The sequence below is a fragment of the Gymnoscopelus braueri genome (genome assembly GCF_963280865.1).
Source record: "Gymnoscopelus braueri genome assembly, chromosome: 10".
NCBI classification, from domain to species: Eukaryota; Metazoa; Chordata; class Actinopteri; order Myctophiformes; family Myctophidae; genus Gymnoscopelus; species Gymnoscopelus braueri.
Window position 1 is genome coordinate 47,870,727 of NC_137611.1, and position 12,483 is coordinate 47,883,209.

Genomic DNA, 12,483 nt, shown 5'->3' on the forward strand with positions numbered 1-12,483 from the left:
GAGCGTGCCCTCAGGCTATGGCATGACCAGGAACCAGACACTTGACTTGCATCACACACAAGAATAATTTTAATAATTGTGCGTCATAATTCAATAATATAAACATGTTTATCGAATGGCTCAAACTATGCAGTTTACCTATAGGACCGGGTGTGTTGATCTCTAGTGATTGGTTAGAGAAAATCAAGTCCCCTCCCACTTGTAAATCGCGAGTGAAGGCAATGTCAGACTGAGGCTTCTAGCCCCCTATGCCAGAGTAAAAATCTAAACAAACTTATTTCAAATCACATTTCTGGCAGAGAGGCCGGTCAGCATAAGTGATGTCATTTGTGTATTGTACATAATGACTTAATGTCATCATGCAATGACATAACATCACAATGTAGTCATCACAACAATGTAGTCCTTTACAATAAATGTAAAGCGCTGTCTAGATTCAGTCTGTGAGATAAGACAGCTTTAAGATGGCACAGCAAGGAGTTGAGCTGGACGAGGAGCAGCTCTGCTGCTCTATCTGTCTGTATCTACTGAAGGGTCCAGTGACCATTCCCTGTGGAGACAGCTACTGTATGGGGGCTGTATTACAGGATACTGGGATCTGGAGCATCAGAAGGATCTCTACAGCTGTCCACAGTGCAGGGACATCTTTTACCTAAGACCTGTTCTCAAGAAAAGCAACATGTTGGCTGACGTGGTGGAGAGCCTGAAGAAGACCGGAAGCAAAGCTGTCCCTCCTGATCACTGCTATGCTGGACCTGGAGATGTGGCCTGTGATGTGTGCACCGGGAGAAAACGGAAATCTGTGAAGGCTTGTCTACAGTGTCTGGTCTCTTACTGTGACACTCACCTCCAGCCTCACTATCAATCCCCTGCTTTTAAGAAACACAAGCTGGTCAACGCCAGCAAGCTTCAGGAGTACATCTGCACTCGTCACGGCGAGGTGAGGAAGCTTTTCTGCCGTACTGATCAGCAGCATATCTGTTATCTGTGCTCCATTGAAGAACACAAAGGTCACGATACGCTCTCTCAGCTTTCTGCAGCAAGCTACAGAGGAACATCTGCCCTAATCACGGCGAGGTGAGGAAGCACACACACACCAGTCTTGATTTTGTCAAAGGGGAATACCACTCATTTTCAACATTGAACCATGTCATAATATACCTTAGAGCTGTGGAAATGATAATAAAAAATCCCCCCCTTCTATGTTGCCTAGAACTGGAGAATCGATGGTTGGGGTCATGTGATCAGTGACATACGGAAGGTGTACTCTTTGGCCCGCCCTCTAGGCTGCCTCATTCACTAGAATGGGGAATCTCACTTCCAGCTGAAACAGTTATATATCCCATTTCGCAAGACATTGTGCTTGTAGATAATAGAAATCAATTGGCTGAAAATGCTGTAACAAGTCTTAAATTTATATAAAAGTCGCACTGTTTCAGCTGGATGAGGCAGCCTAGAGGGCGGGCCAAAGAGTACACCTTCCGTATGTCACTGATCAATGTTGAAAATGAGTGGTGTTCCCCTTTAACGAAAACAATGACGAAATGCAAATTTTTCAAAGGAAGAAGACAAGATGACCACCCACATGAATAAACAATAACTGGGACTAAATCGTTATGCAATTTTGTTAGTCACTTCCTGTCTCCTTTGATGCGCAGCATATGCTGTTCCTCACACTCTCGCACACACCCCCTTTCAAAGTTGCAGTGGGCACACACACACACAGACAAATGAATGGAGGAGGATTCAGAGCGAAACTTTAAAAATAAAACGGTAAAAAACTTTGCATGGACACATTTTTGATACATCGATGTGGAGAACAAAACAGAATGCTTGATTTTATCCAAAGGGAAGCAATGTGGGCACAAGATAGCTGGGAAAAACACAACAAACCTGAAGAGACACGCGTTAACCACAAATAAATCTTTGTAAGTTAACAAAAAGTTTGGTGGTGGTGTTTACAACGTAACATTAAACCAAAGTGGTGTTGCGTGTCGGCTTAATGTTCCAACAATAGCGCTAAACCGGCCCCAAACTAATGCTGGCTAACTTACGTTAGCTTTTTAGCTTGTAGCGAGTAGCGACCTAGCCATGGATCATACGACGCTCGTCCGTCACGAGCGTCATGGCTGAACTTAAACCTGGTGTTTGCACTTCCTCCATTTACAGCCCGTACATTTACATAAATGTTCAGATTTCAAATATAAAGTGCTTACCTCATGGCCACGGATGTTACAATTCTGTTTGGGTAACCCTAAGTACCTGTATATTCCGTGTTGTTCAATAAAAAGCATTTTTATATGATCAGTGGCCATTTTCTCCGTATTTTCTCCATGCTTTCAACTATGTGACCCTATCGGTTGGGAGGTGTATTGCACTCCGATACATTATAACTATGAAAAAATGGCCGCCAATCAGATTAAAATGCTTTTTATTGAACAATACGGAAGATACCAGTACTTATACCAACCCAAAGTGAATTGTAACATCCATGGCCATGGGGTATGCACTTTATTTTTGAAATCTGAATGTTTATGTAGTCGAGGAAGTGCAAATACCAGGTTGAAGTGCTTGTAACGGATGAGCGTTGTGTGATCCATGGCTAGGTCGCTACATGCTAAGAAGCTAACATAAGTTAGCCAGCATTAGTTTGGGGTCAGTTTAGCGCTACTGTTGGAACATTAAGCCGACATGCAACACCACGTTGGGTAAATGGAGAAAGTGCAAAAACCAGGTTGAAGTTTCATCATGACTGTCATGATATGACAGTTATAACATTTTTTGACGACTAAAACTAGACAAATAAATGTACGTTTTCTTGGACTAAGATAGAGACTAAAATGCTCGACTTTAAGTCGATTAAAACTTGACTAAATAAAAAAAGGATGAGTTTGACTAAATATGATAAAAACTAACAACCGTGATTGACACTAGACTAAGACTGAGACAAAATAAAACAAATAGCTGTCAAAATCAACCCCCCCCCAGGGCAGATCTATAGTCAAGGTAACACACTCATTGGCCATCCCAGTCATGTGACCTGTCAAAGCGCCCTTGAGCCAGACTAGTGTACGCGCAACCTGCTCGTTCACAATAATGAAGCCTCAAAGAAGGAAAGGAAAGACCTTGTGATTTCAGAAGTGGTGAAGATGGAAGAGGAGAGCTATATTCAGGCGAACGTGCCCTCAGGCTATGGTATGACCAGGATTGTGCCTCATAATTCAATAATATAAACTTAATATAAATTTGTATTTATTGAAAAGTGGCCCAACCTACGCAGTTTATCAATAGGACCAGGTACGTTGATCTCTTGTGATTGGTTGGGGAAAATCAAGTACCGTCCTCCAAATCATTTAGAGTTGAGGCAATGTCAGATGGCTTCTAGCCTCAGTCTGATAATCAGGCTATGCCAGAATAAAAATATTATTTCTGGCAGAGGCGCCAGTCAGTGTAACTTGTGTATTGTACCTAATAACTTAATGATGTCATCAGGTAATGACATCACAATGTAGTCATCACAACCATGTGATTGTTCTTTAAAATAAATCTAAATTCAGTCTGTAAGATAAAACGGCTTTAAAATGGCACAGCAAGGAGTTCAACTGAACCAGGAGCAGTTCTGCTGTTCCATCTGTCTGGATCTACTGAAGGGCCCAGTGACTATTCCCTGTGGACACAGCTACTGTATGGGCTGTATTAAAGGCTGCTGGGATCTGGAGGATCATAAGGAGTATGGACTCTACAGCTGTCCACAGTGCAGGGACAGCTTTTACCCAAGACCTGTTCTCAAGAAAAGCAACATGTTAGCTGACGTGGTGGAGAGCCTGAATAAGACCGGAAACAAAGATGTCACTCCTGATCACTGCTATGCTGGACCTGGAGATGTGGCCTGTGATTCGTGCACTGGGAGAAAACGGAAATCTGTGAAGGCTTGTCTTCAGTGTCTGGTCTCTTACTGTGACACTCACCTCCAGCCTCACTATCAATCCCCTGCTTTTAAGAAACACAAGCTGGTCAAAGCCTCCAGCAAGCTTCAGGAGAACATTTGCACTCGTCACGGCGAGGTGAGGAAGCTTTTCTGCCGTACTGATCGGCAGTGTATCTGTTATCTGTGCTCCGTTGAAGAACACAAAGGTCACGATACGATATCAGCTGCAGCAGAAAGGACTGAGAGACAGAAAGAACTTCATGCAAGTCAGCAGAAAATCCAGCAGAGAATCCAGGACAGAGAGAAAGAAGTCAAGGTGCTTAAACTGATCGGAGACCAGCTGAAAAATGACATGAGTTGGGCCGAAGAACAACTGAGGAACCATGTGGAGCAGGAGGTTACTGAACTGAGGAGGAGACATGCTGAGCTGGAGCAGCTCTCACATACAGAGGATGACATCCATTTTATACAGCGTTACTCCTCCCTCTCAAAGATCAGTGAATCTACACACCCAGTGAGCAGCAACATTCGTCAGAGATACTTTGAAGATGTGACTGTGTCCGTGTCAAAGATAAGGGGAAAACTAGAGGATATTCTTAAAGAGGAAGAGACAAACTCAGAACCCAAGACCAGAGATGAGTTCTTAGAATATTTATGTCCAATCACACTGGACCCAAACACAGCACATACAGACCTGTCTCTGTCTAAAGGGAACAGAAAAGTAACCAGCTACCCAACATTTCAATTTGACATCAGACGTCATCACCCAGAGAGATTCACTCAATGGTTTCAGGTTCTGTGTAGAGAGGGTCTGACTGGACGCTGTTACTGGGAGTTAGAGTGGAGTGGATTCAGTGTTAATATAGCTGTCTCATATAAAGATATCAGCAGGACAGGCCTAAATGAAAGCTTATTCGGAGGCAATGATAAATCTTGGATTATACAGTGTTGTAATTCAAATTTTGCTTTCAGACACAAAAACATTACTACTCAAATGGCAGGCCGTGTGTCCTCCAGAGTAGGAGTGTACCTGGATCACAGAGCAGGTACTGTGTCCTTCTACAAGGTCTGTGACACCATGACTCTCCTCCACAGGGTGCAGACCACATTCACCCAGCCCCTCTATGCTGGAGTTGGGCTTTCATCAGTTAATGGATCCTCAGTTGAGTTCTGTGACCTCAAGTAGATCTTTGGTTGCGTTTTTCTTCAATCCAGAATGATGTGCATTTATAATTGTTGTAGCTACCCCTGCCAGGCCGGAACAGCCGAAGGCAAGCGATTGTGTTTTCGGTCCTAGGAGTCCGTCCGTCTGTCTGTGAGCAGCTAATCTCGGGTACTGCTGGATTGATCAGCATGAAACCTTAAACCCACACTCCCAGTGGGTCAAGAAAGAACCTCCACCCCAAATGTTTCAAATTGGCCTCATGGTGGCTGATTTTTGTTTTATTTTGTGTGTCCTCTAAATGCCTAGTTGCCACAATTGGAATCAAAATTTAGTAAAAAGAGAAAAAAATACAAATGTTGAAAAATGCTCATGATTCGTGTACATTTTTAAATATATTATCAATTGAAATGGCATTATGACTTGTTTAAGACCCGGAACACAAAATTACTACTTGTTTAAGGCTCAACAAAAAGTTTAGGACTTGAGACTTGACTTGACTTTTAGGTTTTACAATCAACATATTTTTGTTCCCTGTATTCTTTGGATCATGATGCAACTTCCCATATAAGCCACGTCCATTGCTGCCTGTCAATCTTTCCGCAATTCTGTGTTTTTTTTGCAAAACCCACTTTTTGCTATTACATTACAGTACTACACATTTTGTCCCAAACTCAACCGAATTGGCACACCTTATCCCTGTAGTTATGTGATCAAGATGTACGGTATCTGTCAAACTTTTAAGATTCCATTACGGTTGTTTTTCGATTGGCTGCGTAAGGGGTACATCTCGCACAAAATGCCACAAATCATTAACACCACTTAAACCCCATATGGGTAACTGGAGTCCCTCAGGGCTCAATACTAGTATCCTTTCTGTTGTCTGTTATTGTGGGGAAAGCTTTTGCTGAAAATAGCCGATCAACGAGCTCACAATGCGCCCCACATGTCGCTTTGTGAGCTTGTCGATCTTCTATTTTCACCGAAAGCTTTCCCGACAATAAGAATGCTGGGGCCAAGGAATAGAAGAACCACCACACCAAATGTTTAAAATGGGCCTCATGGTGGCGCTATAACAGATCACAACACTGCCCTCGGTAGGAAACCCGGCCTGGTGAGGATTTGCGCTCAGAGGAGCACACTTTTCCCTGGTTTTTTTTAGGTCAATATTCTGACCCTCTGACAGTGTGATGTAAACAATTATGTTGAAGAAAAACAACCAAATGACAATTCTTAGATCTCAGACAACAGTTGTTATTCTGTCATGCTTGTTTTACAAAATATATTTTTTATCTAAAATAATATTGCATAACTTCCTTACATACATGCACAGTGGCTGAGATAACATGCACAGTTATCGTTGCCCCCCTGTCTGTCCGTCCTTCCGTCCGTCCGTGGACATCTAATCTCCGGCACCATTGGCCCAATCATATGTGAAACTGCACACACATTCCAGCAGAACCTCTACCCCACATGTTTCACATAGGCCTGTTATAGCGCCACCAGTAGGCAGATTTTTTTAAAACATTGTTTTTGATATTACTCCTACATATTTTGTCCAAACATCACTCTAATCGGTACACACAGTATATTTATGTGATCAAGACGGACATATTTTAGTATTGTTGTTTGTTTGTTTGTTTGTTTAAAGATACTATAATAAAATTAATTATTTTTAGTTTTAGTTTCATATTTTGGGTGGATATGACATTTTCCAATATAAAAATAGTCACACTACAAGCTCACAATGGGTCACTTTGTAATGTGTTGTGAGATCTGCTACTTTCACCATTTGTCTAAAATGTTTTGACTGCTTCTGACTTATCCATATTACAATACAAAACTAAACAAAAACTAACACTAAACCCAATAAAAACTAAACAAAAACTAAGCCTTTACCCCAACAAATAAAACTATCAAAACATCAAAACAATAAAACAAACTTAATAAGTTAGAAATGTATGAAAAAATGCAACACTATAATAACCTTGCTGCAAAGCACCCCAAAGGAAGGGTGTTTGAAGGGTGTTGAAGGGTGTTTGAAGAAGGAATTCTTGTTTGGATGATTCGCAGAGGGACGATGCGTTTCTCAGTGCAAGATCTTCTATTGCTCAAGAGACAGAAACAAGAGAAAGTTCTCTCATTTGTGGATCACTTTTGTTTCTCCTACATTTGCTTAGGAGCAATAAAACAGCTGAAGAGGAAACACTAAACTGGTCGAATTTGAGATTACAGTTTGTATGTTTAGTTTTCTCCTGGCGGGTTGGGTTGTTTCCATAATCTGATATGGTATTTGTACAGGTTACATTAGGCGCTAACTGGTATTTGATTGTGTATACTGCAGTCTTCTCAAAGATACACATGCAGCTCTGCTTGGAAGCTATAGGTTTCAACTCCAGCTCAACATGGTCCACAATTTACAATCAGACTGTCCCATAGTCAGTTGCGTAAAGTAACTAAGTATATTTACTCAAGTACTGTACTTAAGTACAATTGTGTGGTACTTCTACTTTACTAAAGTATTTCCAAATTTCAATACTTTTACTTCTACTCCGCTACATCTCAGAGGCAATTTTGTACTTTTACTCCACTACAATTATTTGAAAAATTTAGTTACTATAGTTACTTTGCAGATATACATTATTATATTATAAATCATACATTAACCACTTCAGCCCTGTTTTATATATAGGCTATTTAAAAATAACCTATCTACAAGCTCACAGCTTGTAGATCGGCTATTTTCCTTTTGATACTTTATATTTTGATGCCAATACTTTTGTACTTTTACTTAAAGGAGAATTTTGGACTAAAGTTTTCTTACCTTTTCTATGACGTTATGATATCTTAGGATGAATGGTACAGTAGAAACATTTCATAACTCCACCCCTGAGCCGCCACAGCTTAAAAGGTGCGCGGATAGGCCTTAGGTTAGATCACATATTTAAATAGCTTTTTTTTTTTTTTTTTTTTAGATCTGACGTTCATAGTGACAGAACACTGTCCCCCCCCCCAAAAAAAAACAAAAAAAAACAGAAGTCTCGCTAGACGAGATTGAAATCTAGCGAGACTTCTGTTTTGTTTTTGTTTTTGTTTTTTTTGGTTTCATAGTGTTCTGTCACTATGAACGTCAGATCTCACCAAAAAAACTTTAAAAAAAAACTATTTAAATATGTGATCTAACCTAAGGCCTATCCGCGCACCTTTTAAGCTGTGGCGGCTCAGGGGTGGAGTTATGAATTTTTTCTACTGTACCATTCATCCTAAGATATCATAACGTCATAGAAAAGGTAAGAAAACTTTAGTCCAAAATTCTCCTTTAAGTAACGGTTGAACACAGGCCTTTTACTTGTAACAGAGTATTATATTAGTATTATTATATTGCAGTATACTTACTCAAGTAAAACATTTGAGTACTTTTTCCACCACGCATTTCTTTCAGAGGATAACATGCACACCCATAACACCAGAGCCAGCATTGCAACCTACTCTATACTTGCCCAAGTTCAGAGCTAATATGGGTTTAGATACGCTGGAGCAGTAAACTGGAACATGCTTCCCTTGACGATAAAGAGCAATAGCAGTCTTTGTTTTCTTTAAGAAAAAAAGGCAAATCATGGCTTTTATAAAATGTTGCAAACATTCATTTATTTTTATGCTGTGAACAGCCTTCAATTTGATAATCTTTAGTGTTTTTACATTTATATAATGTAAGCCAGCCGTTATGTTTTGTGTGTACAAGGCCATGGACCACAATGGAAATAGGTATCTGGCTTTAACGTGTTTGTGTCCTTGACATGTTATTTTCTGTGAAAACGCATGTATTAATATGCTTTCCTTTTACCTCTTCAATGCCTTGAAGGAGGCAGTTTTATCTGTCTGAAACATTTAAACTTTGGCACTTTGGCTATGTGTGTGCGTGGCAGGACAGGAATTTAATCATTTTATGTACAAGGCCACTTGGCCTTTGGTATTGTACATTTTTTCGAGGGCATAAAGGACAGATTCCATGGGCAGGAAAGCCATCATAACAATTACCACAGAAATAATTGATTTAATGTGTTAATATGTTTCAATATAGTATAGCCATCAGTGAAACAAATGTAACAACAAACATCTATCAAAATAGGCAGTTGAAATTATTATTATTATTATTATTACTTTAATCATTGTTTGTTGCTTGTCTAGATGTTTGAATGTTGCACAATGGAAACAAGCCTCTGGCTTTTTTGTGATGAATCCATTTGGCTTTTTGTTGCACAGCAAGTACAGGCCTCACTGTGTTAAGATGCTCTCTACATGTACAAAGATCCTGGGTTCAAATCCTACAAATAGCAGATCTACATTTTGAATAATCTTAAAAAAGACAGAAACTTCAAACACAAATCTCCCCCGCCCCCCTCCCACGACACACAAACCTTCTCAGATGACCAAATATCCATTTTGGGGTCTGTGACATGCAAAGGTTTGAGAACGCTGATGTTTGAATCGCAGCTGCGGAACTGTTGGTGGAAAGGTGTGAAGTGGGTGGAGGGTGAAAACCAACACACACACACACACACACACACACACACCATTAGATCAGTTAGATAGATATCTAACTGATAGATATGACTTCCTGAGGTGGAAGCAGGATGTGCTTACTTATCGTTGCTGTCAGGTGGAAACCTGGTATGTCCAGAACTGTTGCTTTTTTCATAATTTGTTTTAAAAAAAAAAACATTTTAAAAGTAGTGAAAATAGTAGATCTACAAGGTCTCACAAAGTCTCGAGACGTTGTGAGCTCGTGGATTTGCTTTTCACTACTTTTGTGCGGCACTCTTGTATAATGAAGGAGGGCATTCATTTATGAAAAAAAAAGTAGAAATGTGGAGATACAAGGTTTCTCCCTTACAGCGAAGATATTTGGTATACGTGCAGAAAATCCCACGGATGAGCGGTGGTGGAAAGTAACTAAGTATATTTACTCAAGTACTGTACTACTCAAGGTACAATTCTGAGGTACTTTTACTTTACTCCCCTGGACTTTTTCGTGTTTTCCTTCTGGCCTTAATGTTTGACTGTCATGTCAGACATTACATAACAACTTTCTTTTTTATATTACAAATGTATTGTGTACTTTACCTTTGTACAGTAGGTATATTCTGCTGCCAATACCTTTGTACTTTTACTAAAGTAAAACAAATACCAGAATGGGGGGGGGGGCAGAGATGAGATGAGGTGTACAGAGTTGCCATGTCTGCTTATTACAAGTGACTTTGGGCTTGTTTTTCTGTAAAGTGACTTGTAAATATTGGTAGTTGCGGGTTGGGTGTTTTTGGGGGTCTTGTTTCTAAAGTGTAGTTGCTTATTTGGTCTCGTTTCCTATTGTTGTTTAAACCAGTGGTTCTCAAAGATTTTCATGTCAAGGACCCACAAATCAATATGTATTTGTCCCCAGACCCCCCCCCATCTGAAAATGTTTTGTGACAGAGACCCTCCATGATTTGTGTTGTTGAAATGTTTAAAAAAATCCATATATTTCAAATGTTTTCTCAAGATGTTCTCAAGAAAATTACAGATCAGTTATTTTCAAACAGCAGATGTGGGTTCAAGTGGTAAAACAGATTGTGATGCTATATTAACCCATTAATACCTGGAACGCATCTGTGTCACTTTTAGATTTCTTTAGGCTATTCAAAAATAGCAGATATACAAGCTCATAGCGCGGCACCGAGTGCCGCGCTACGAGCTTGTAGATCTGCTATTTTTGAAAAATCGTGATTTTTTTTTTTTTAATTTTTTTCCCGAAAAACTGTTAGGATTTAGAAAATGTTTAAAAGCGGCCTCAGGTCTTAATGGGTTAAGTCAATTAGTTGGGGACCCCCTGGGGTGGGTGGGGGTGTGTGTGTGTGTGTGTGTGTGTGTGTGTGTGTGTGTGTGTGTGTGTGTGTGTGTGTGTGTGTGTGTGTGTGTGTGTGTGTGTGTGTGTGTGTGTGTGTGTGTGTGTCAGAGAGAGATAATGCGGCCTACAGTAGTCGCTTGTTTTCGTAGACCTGGACGCTTGTTTCTCTTGCTAAATCTGGCAACACTGGAGGTACGCTTCACAAAGTAAAGACGGAGAAAAGGGAAGAGAGAAGAGAGCCAGCAGAACATTCTGTACGTTTTTAAAATGTATTTATTCGTTTGTTGTTTTGTAAATTAATGTATTCATCTAATGAAATAATTGCTATGCTAATACAATTTGGCTGGTAAATAACACTTGACCTTTCAAAGGCTGAATTTAGGACACATAACTGAAATACTAACAATGCATCCTGTTAATGATAAAAATAATCATTTGGTTCCAACCAGTGTTACCAGAATTCACAAGTCAGGTCTATGAAAACAAGCCCAAAAGAAGCAACTAGGTCTCACAAGGGGTGACGGGGGTCCACAGCAAAATAAGTTAGTATAGCAAATAATATATCAAAATTAGTTTCACCACTTGAACCCTATATAATTTACATCAGCTATTAGAGAATAGCATATCTACAAGTTCACGTGTGAGCTTGTAGATATGCTATTTTATTTGTTTTGGATCTTGAAGAAAATAATAATATTTGGAATATTTTTTAAACATTTTTAACAACACAAATCTTGTGGGGTCTCTTGCCCAAAATATTTTCAGATGGGGGTCTGCAGACACATTCATATTAATCTGGGGGTCCTTGACATAAAAATGTCCACTGGTTTAAACAGTTCAGTCAGTCAGGGAGGTGTTCAGTCAAGGGAGGTGTTCAGTCAAGGGAGGTGTTCAGTTAGGGAGGTGTTCAGTCAAGGGAGGTGTTCAGTTAGGGAGGTGATCAGTCAGTCAGGAAGTTGTTAGGTAAACTTTTGCCTATTTTCTGGGTTTGATTCCCGCCGGGGACGCTGTGGTCGCTGTATGTTCTCTCCTCCGTGTCATCAGTGCCCATAGCCTAGGTGGGGTTGGCGAAAGGGCCTTTCTGTGTGGAGTTTGCATGTTCTTCCCGGGTTCCCTAGGCTAGGTACCCTCACAAAAACATGCAGTAATCCTGGTCTCTATAGGGGAGAACGGGGTAAGATGAGCCACGGGTAAGTTGAACCACCCCCTGTATCTTTAAAACTATACACATGAGTGGTCATGTGACCTTAAAATCAGGACACACCCATCATTTCTACCTGGCAGTGAAGGGGAGACACACATGGGCACTGTGATAAGCATATTTTTACATAAAAAAGTGTTTTGTGCTGGTCAAAGTTAAATTTTTACTTTTCTGGTATAATGATGTTTATTTTAAAGCAAATGTACCCAGGCCTAAACTTATATATCATGCATGTTGGTGATATTCTTATGTATGAAACCATGTGAATCATTTAACTAAAGCTTAGCCTGAAGCATTAAGCTAGCCAG

General features: G+C 40.1%; 1 pseudogene across 1 annotated transcript; it reads left to right on the top strand.

The window, feature by feature from the left end:
* The first annotated feature begins 464 nt into the window (after positions 1–464).
* Positions 465–5,114, top strand: LOC308093646 (tripartite motif-containing protein 16-like; annotated as a pseudogene). Its single transcript has 2 exons — positions 465–1,010; positions 3,580–5,114. The product of its transcript is annotated as a tripartite motif-containing protein 16-like (transcript).
* Positions 5,115–12,483: the final 7,369 nt, after the last annotated feature.